Source organism: Eleutherodactylus coqui, chromosome 1 (genome assembly GCF_035609145.1).
Source record: "Eleutherodactylus coqui strain aEleCoq1 chromosome 1, aEleCoq1.hap1, whole genome shotgun sequence".
Lineage (NCBI taxonomy): Eukaryota > Metazoa > Chordata > Amphibia > Anura > Eleutherodactylidae > Eleutherodactylus > Eleutherodactylus coqui.
The window spans coordinates 165,473,178-165,480,469 of NC_089837.1; the positions used below are offsets into that span (position 1 = coordinate 165,473,178).

At 43.3% G+C, this 7,292-nt stretch overlaps 1 pseudogene; it reads right to left on the reverse strand.

Annotated features, from left to right (window-relative positions):
* Positions 1–1,471: 1,471 nt before the first annotated feature.
* Positions 1,472–5,287, reverse strand: LOC136632168 (damage-control phosphatase ARMT1-like; annotated as a pseudogene).
* Between the last annotated feature and the right edge of the window lie 2,005 nt (positions 5,288–7,292).

Consider the following 7,292-nt stretch of genomic DNA (forward strand, 5'->3'; position numbering starts at 1 on the left):
CTTCCAAACACACCACCACCATTGTCTATGGGTTGTGTCTGGTATTGCAGCTCAGTTCCCATTCACTTCAATGGAACTGAGCTATAATAACACACACAACCTATATGGACAAGGACGGCGCTATTTTGAAAGAAAGCAGACATGTTTTTTTTTTAACCCTGGGCAACCCCTTTAAGAGGTGACATGCCTACTTCCTGCGGCAATCATTAGATGGAGCTTACCGTGTACTGTTTCATTGAGTTCGCAGTATGCAGCTGCTCCCTCTAGTGATGGCTGCAGGTAGTGAGAATCTTATAATTTAACTCCATACCTACATGTGGGATTTGGAGCTCTGTACCACAAAAACGGAGCTCCAGCCTCCATAAAGATATATTCAATTAATCAGCACCAAATTTTTAAGCTATATACAAAAAAAGGTAGTTGTGAACATTCAAAAGGGGTATTCAATGAGGCACAGTTATCCACTTGATCAGTGGGGGTCCTACTGCTGGAAATCATACAAGTGCCGTTCCTGCATTGCAGGGTGTGCCTGTATACAAAAACATGCTAGTAACCCATTACAGAATATTGGTTACGTGACCGGGTAGAAAGAGAAGAGCAAGTTATTCTGTCAGGTGCATCTGCTAGTAGATTACAGAGGACATGGCTGGTGATTCTGGTCTTAACTATCTGCCTACTCAAATGATATTGCAGGGCAGCTTTCTGTTCAGACATCTAGAAAAGAGCCCAGAGTCAGGGACAAGTGACCGTTGCAGTTAGTTATTGGCTACAGAAAGTGAGCTGATAATTAGCTATAGCGGTCACGTGTCCCTTGTGGCAGTAAAGTCGTTGCTAGCTTGCTGCAATAGGAAGTGAAATCCACTGGACCAGGCAGAACGGGAGTGGAAGGGGACTGGGTCATGCAGGACTGAGCAGATTGGAGAAGGTTTCTTGTTCCCGGCTAACCACTTTAAAGACCACTTTAATTTTTGTCTCAAATTCCTTCACATTCCTTTCTGTCTTCTATTTAGGTACTATTATTCTAAATTACTATTTTCTGAACCAAAGAAATTTTTGAACATCTAAGCGAATCCAGGAAGGAAACACAGCCCGCTGCAAAGCTGTCACTGCCCCCAAGTGAAGGAAAAAACAAGGATTATGCTCTGAAAATGGCTCCTAGCAGATAGTGGGATATAGTGAAAGAAAAATCTTATTTGTATAGTGCCAACTTATTCTGCAGCACTTTCAACTAATTTATTTATTACCTCTCCACCAAGCTGGGTACTCATTTTACCAACCTCGGAAGGATGGAAGGTTGAGTCAACTTGAGCTGGATACCTGAACCATGCGATGATTGAATTTGCAAACCTTCAAGTTGTGAGCGAGAGCTTAGAACTGCATTCTGCTGCCTTAACACTCTGCATCACACGCATGCTAACAAAAGCATATATGGCACTAGAAAATAAATCTCATTAGAAGTCTAATGTTTGCTTCAAACTACAGGACTAAACTGGATGATGCCATATTTGCCAGATATCAGCCAGCCTGTATCCGTCACTGTGAGACGTTCTCCGACTCCCGCTTGCAATCCAACCTGCACATCAGCCTTCAGGGTACTGACACTACACAATGGAGCTGGGTGAAAGCATCTAAGTGCCTGAGAGAAGGGTACTATGAAATCCCATTTCTGGTCTCTAGTAAGTTTCCTGTTGTTCAAGTCTCCTTTAAAGTAAACTAAATCTGATTTTTACAACTTTATGTATAAATCCGGAGCCACTTCAGCCATGGTGCAGTACTCATGGGGCAATGTCCAGAAGAGATGGTTTTCCATCCAGGTTTGCCCACACTTCGACATCCATATGTTGTTGATGGCTAAACATTGCTGAACTGTCCAGTCGAGGTTGTGCTTTGTGGTGTCGGACACGTACCATGGCATGACCTTCCCGTGGAAGTGAACTTCTGTGGCTAAGCCAAGGGATATTATGGCATCTGCCAAGACTAAATCAGTGACCAACTCAAACCCGGCGTTATCTAGAACCATGTCAACTCTTGTCCTTGACTTGGTGTTTCCATCTTTGTTCTTGGACAGGATGTTCCAAACTGAATTCATATCGCCCACCAGTAAAAAGGCCTTGAAGTCCTCAAGGGAAGGTAGGATGCTGGTTTTCTGGGAGTTGTCTTGAGCTCCGGATATTGAAAGGTCAAATTTGTTTCCCCATAGAGATACCTTTAAATGAAGAGCACTAAATTATATACGTGGTGAATATCTAAGGTGTCCATAAACTGTCAAAAATGCTTAATCAGCCAACAGCTACTCCTCACAACTCTCAAATAGCTGAACTGAGCATTCATGCGTTTTCAATGGGGATAGTGGAGAAAGCTGCAGGCAGAAGGTGGCTTATGATACCTTCACACAGGGTGATTATTGCCTGAACAATTGCTGGAAACAGCGAATTCAAGCGATAGTCAACTTGTGTGGACACGACCACCAACAGGGCACTGAGCAAAAAAATAAATAATATTGTTCACTTGACAGTCACTTGGTTGTTAGCCAAGTGACTATCGGCGTGCTCTGCCTGTGTTCTTTGAATGCTTTCACACAGGAGCGACAGTAATTGTGTGTAAAACGTACCTTTATACACAGGGAGAACAAAAAGATCAGGCGTTAAAATTCAACATGCATGAGCCTTCTTTTCCCCCGGCAATTGAACATTGGGGCACTTGTCCAGTCCCATGGAAATTGGCAGGTTCGGATGACTTTTGTCTAATGTGTATAGGGGCTTTTCTCATTTTAGGTAGTCAACTTCCAGATACTCTTTTTTTGGGGCTATCAGGGCAGAAGTTTGGCACCTACTGCAGCACTTGCTAGAACCTGTACTTACAGGGCCCTGACATCTAGAATGTCATATTCATCTTTGGCCATTAGCCCTGTACAGTTTTGGAGACCAATATACTCTCTGATGGCAAATTCTTAACAAAGAATCCATGTGGTCCTGCTTCTCCAGTATTGCAAATAAGGCACTGTTCCCGCATTGTTTACTATGCAGGTTACCAAAATATAGGGTAATTTAGTTTAAAAAAAGATAGCTGTGGTGAAACAACATAACTATGTATAAATACATCAGGGAACAATAAAGTGATCTCTCCAATTATCTATTTATACCAAGGACTGTGACTGTAAGAAGGGGGCACCTCTACATCTAGAGGAAAGAAGGTTTCTACACTGACATAGAAGGGGGTTCTTTACTGTAAGAGCAGTGAGACTATGGACCTCTATGCCTGAGAATGTGGTGATGGTACACCCACTAAAAGAGTACAAGAGGGGCTTGGACGGCTTTCTTCAGTGTAACAATATTACATGTTATAGTCACTAATTACTGCATTAGGGGTGGTGAACTGGGGATTACTCTGATTGCCAGACTTTGAGTCAGGAAGGAATTTTTTTCTTAAAATGAATTGTTTTTTTTTCTTCCTCTGGATCAACATGGGGGTAATAGGCTAAACTGGATGGATACACGTCTTTTTTTCAGCCTAAAATACTATGCTACTATTAGGTCAGGGCGTTCTATCACAGTTGTTGAAAACAGCTGTCTAATGGAAGTCCTAAACGGAAGCCAACACAACCATTCCATGTTATTAGTGAAGTTAACATAGTCAACTGTATTATTCTATACTCTAAATATAATGGAAACCAACAGAACTGTAGTGGCCCAGTACATCATCCTGGTCCCCTCCATAAATGTCATACATGAGTGTCTTTTGTAGATGCACTGTGCAAAGCTTGTCTTGTCATTTCCAGTGTGTGTTGCACAGCTGCAGTGCTTGAGAGGATAACTTCAACAAAATCATTGCCTGCATGTAAATGTATCAGTCTGTCATGTCATGTGGTATATGGGAAGGTATAAATAGGAGTGATTGAGAGCGGGAGAAGAATTAGGGAGTTTCATCTTCGGTGTTTCTTCTGGTCTACCACCTAATACAGAGCCACATAGAAGCACATCCAGCTTCCCTGTGGTGAAGATGGAAGTGGAGGAGAGATATCCCATAGTGACTGCATTTTGAATGAGAGTAGAGTGAGTCCCAAGCCTAAGAGAGAGCCTTCGTAAGTAATTCTGTAAGACGGGACCCAGTGCAAAGGTCCAAAACTAGGATCACTGCATAGAAATACTCTCTCAAGTCACAGCCATGCGTCTTCAGTGCGGGTGCAAATCCTAAAAAGTAATAATTACTAGCGGAGTGTCAGTGGAGTGACCCTACCCCTTTTCCTCCTCCGCAGTGCTCCCTGTCCAGGAGTGGTGCCTGACAGATAATGCAGACTGCAGGACCCGTTTCATCCTGTGTATCCTCCCTGACCTCTGACCTTCTTTCTTACCTGCACTGTGAAGATTGTACCTGAGTTGCTGTGTCATAATTGTTTACCAAAGTGATTTTAAGTAAAGTTCATACCGGGCATTAATCGTTCCTAGGGACCCGAGGTACTAGAAATCCGTGTCTGTGGTTATTCTCCGCCGTGTAACATACCGGTGTGTAGGAACGGTGGCATTACTCATGACAACTACTACCCCCATCATCCTGTTTATTGGCATTCCCTATCCTAGGGGTGTCGACGGTGACCTGTAATTATACTCGGGCCTTGGCTACGTGTCATCCCTCTGGGAAAGGAGCCTGGTAAGTGCTGCTGTGACAAGCCAACACTTAACACTCCCAGCTTCCTACGTTTGTCAAGTGTCCGGGGTACCCCTCTGGGGAGTTGCAGAACCCCGCTTTCTGGCGTCGTGAACAGGAGCAGAACGGCTGCACCATTATTGTGTAATCAACTTCCACTAAATCTTTAATGGGGCCATCCTAGATGGCACCCAATTCACAGTGCTTTTCTCTCTGGCTCACTCCCACCAAGAAGTTCCCATCAAAGCTTCTTGGCGCCGAAAGGACTACGTCCTGGCCTGTGGCAAAGTAGGAGGGGGGACCACCCCTACTAAATGGACTTCTTGGAACCCAAAGTGGGAGGAGTTACCAGCTGCTGCAGACTCCTGGGCTCAGAACACTTTTGGCTAAGATGTCTCCACCATCCAGTGAGAGTAACCAAGTGGTCCATGCAGTACTGGCGGGCTACCCACCACCCGAGCTTCAATTCTATTAGGGTGAAGAGCTGGAGCTCCTGAATGAAATGAAGAACATTGTCCCCATGCAGCTGCCAAGGAAGAGGTTGGTCCCTCCGGGAACACTTCAGCCGGACAGATCCTGGAGACTGCCCAAACCAGTGGAGGAGGTCGCAGTGCTGCCTGCGATCCCATTTGTGAACATTCATTGGCCCAGGCAAGTGCCGCGACTATAACCACAGGGGAGAGAGGAGCCACCGCTCTCCTGGATCGTGGTTCACAAAAACATGCGCTCATACCCCCGCTGTTGCATAGCTTCCTCAGGGTTTTAAAGACCCGGGGGTAAAAGTCCACTTCAGCGCAAGGGAACATCTATTGTTATGGAGGGAGCTGAGGCCACCATTCACCAGGCTGCTGGTAATTAAGGAATTCAGCACGCCAGCCAAGCCGCCTAGGAAGGTGGAGAGACGGGCACAGAACCCGATAGTCCATCATCCGTGGCACCCTTAGGAATTACCTCCTGAGAAAATATGGCTTCCCCCACCGGCTGGTCAACTGGCTCTGAAAGCGGGGAAATCTATGTCTCCCAAGCCTTTAAGAAACCAAAGAATCAGTTCATATTCTTAGATTCTTTCCATAAGAGACATTGTTTTCTCTGTTTCCCCGTTATGCCCTGATACAAGGACTTTAAAGTCATGCCTCATTTACAAATGTTTTTTTTTCAAGTTTAAAAGGTTAATGCAACATTCATAATATGTAAACAATGTGCAGGAGGAGAAAGTAAAGGCGTATTGAAGTTTAACTTTCACTTGCTCATGCTCTCTAAACAGATACACAACAATATTTAACCTACTCACAAAACTGTCCAAATCAATCAAACCCATGAAAAAATGTAAATGCTAATTATGCAATAGCTATGTACATTGCACAATGTCTATAGCTACTGTATAGGGTCGGGTCAGATATTAATATTTTTTGAATACAGCCATCTTTCAAACTTTCAAAAAATGGTTTGGAAATAAGAAAAAATATCAATTCTTGAATGTGAAAATCATGTGGTGTGAATAAAAGAAATGTTATGTTTCCAAATGATTGATAGAAAGTCAAATATTCATTAATTTTAATCTGTAACAGATTGCTGAGGGGGCTTGAACATAAAAAGTTCAATCTCAATCTGTTGGTCAAAGTGATTGCAAATTACAGTCCCCTGCCGCTATGTGTCCTCCAACATAGTCAAATATGGACTCAAAAATGTCTTATGGTGAGTATTTCTGGCATATATATTTACTAACATATTTACACATCTACTAGTGTTGCGTTATCAACCTTTTGGCCCACTATTTAATTTAGCACTTCAAATTGGGTATTTCTACTGAACAGTATTGCCATACCTGCTTTTTTATATTAGGCAATGTTGTAGCCATGGTGTGTTGCCTGAAGAAATAAGGTCTATAGAAATTTTTATGTTGTGATTGTGATTAAATATCCAGGTGACATTAGGTGTGTTAATAGTCAAGTATTGTAATGCTGAACTGAGACAGTGACAACCCAGCTTATAGTAGTAAGAAACATGAAGGAAAGACCTATGCTGTTCAAAGGGAACACACATCTAATCTGAAATTGATATCTATCGATCTATCTATCTATATTTCACAGAAAGGCCTGCAGAGGGCATGAAAGCAGGCCTTCCGTGCGCTAATCAGCAGTGACAGCTGTACGGGTGTGTCTGGATAAGTTAAAACCGCCATACACATTCAGTTCCCTGCTGAAAGCCAGGGTAAGAGGCTACAGAGGCAGCATCAGGAACTATAAGCCTGAGATCCGGCATGGACCAGACTGGGCCCATAACATGCTTGACAGGGAAGGACGACCTCTAGACACCCCAGGTGGAGGAGAGTGATGGGGACCCTGTGAGTTGTGAACCCTGAAACTGTTATATGTTCCACCGTGTTGATGCTGTACACTTTTTGCTGTGCGAAATAAAGCCGGTAAAAGCCAGAGTTTGAAGTGTTTCGGTCTCCTGAGTATCAATAAGAGTGGTGCCAATGATGTTTGATGAAGAAGATAACAATTCCGTAAGCGAGTAACCCCTAGGTTGCCACACTATATATATATATATGGTACAATTGGATCAAATAAACCAATCATTCCATTTTTTGTCATTTGCAAACTATATGTTCCTCTAGTCCAAAGTCATATAGCAATGAGGAGTTT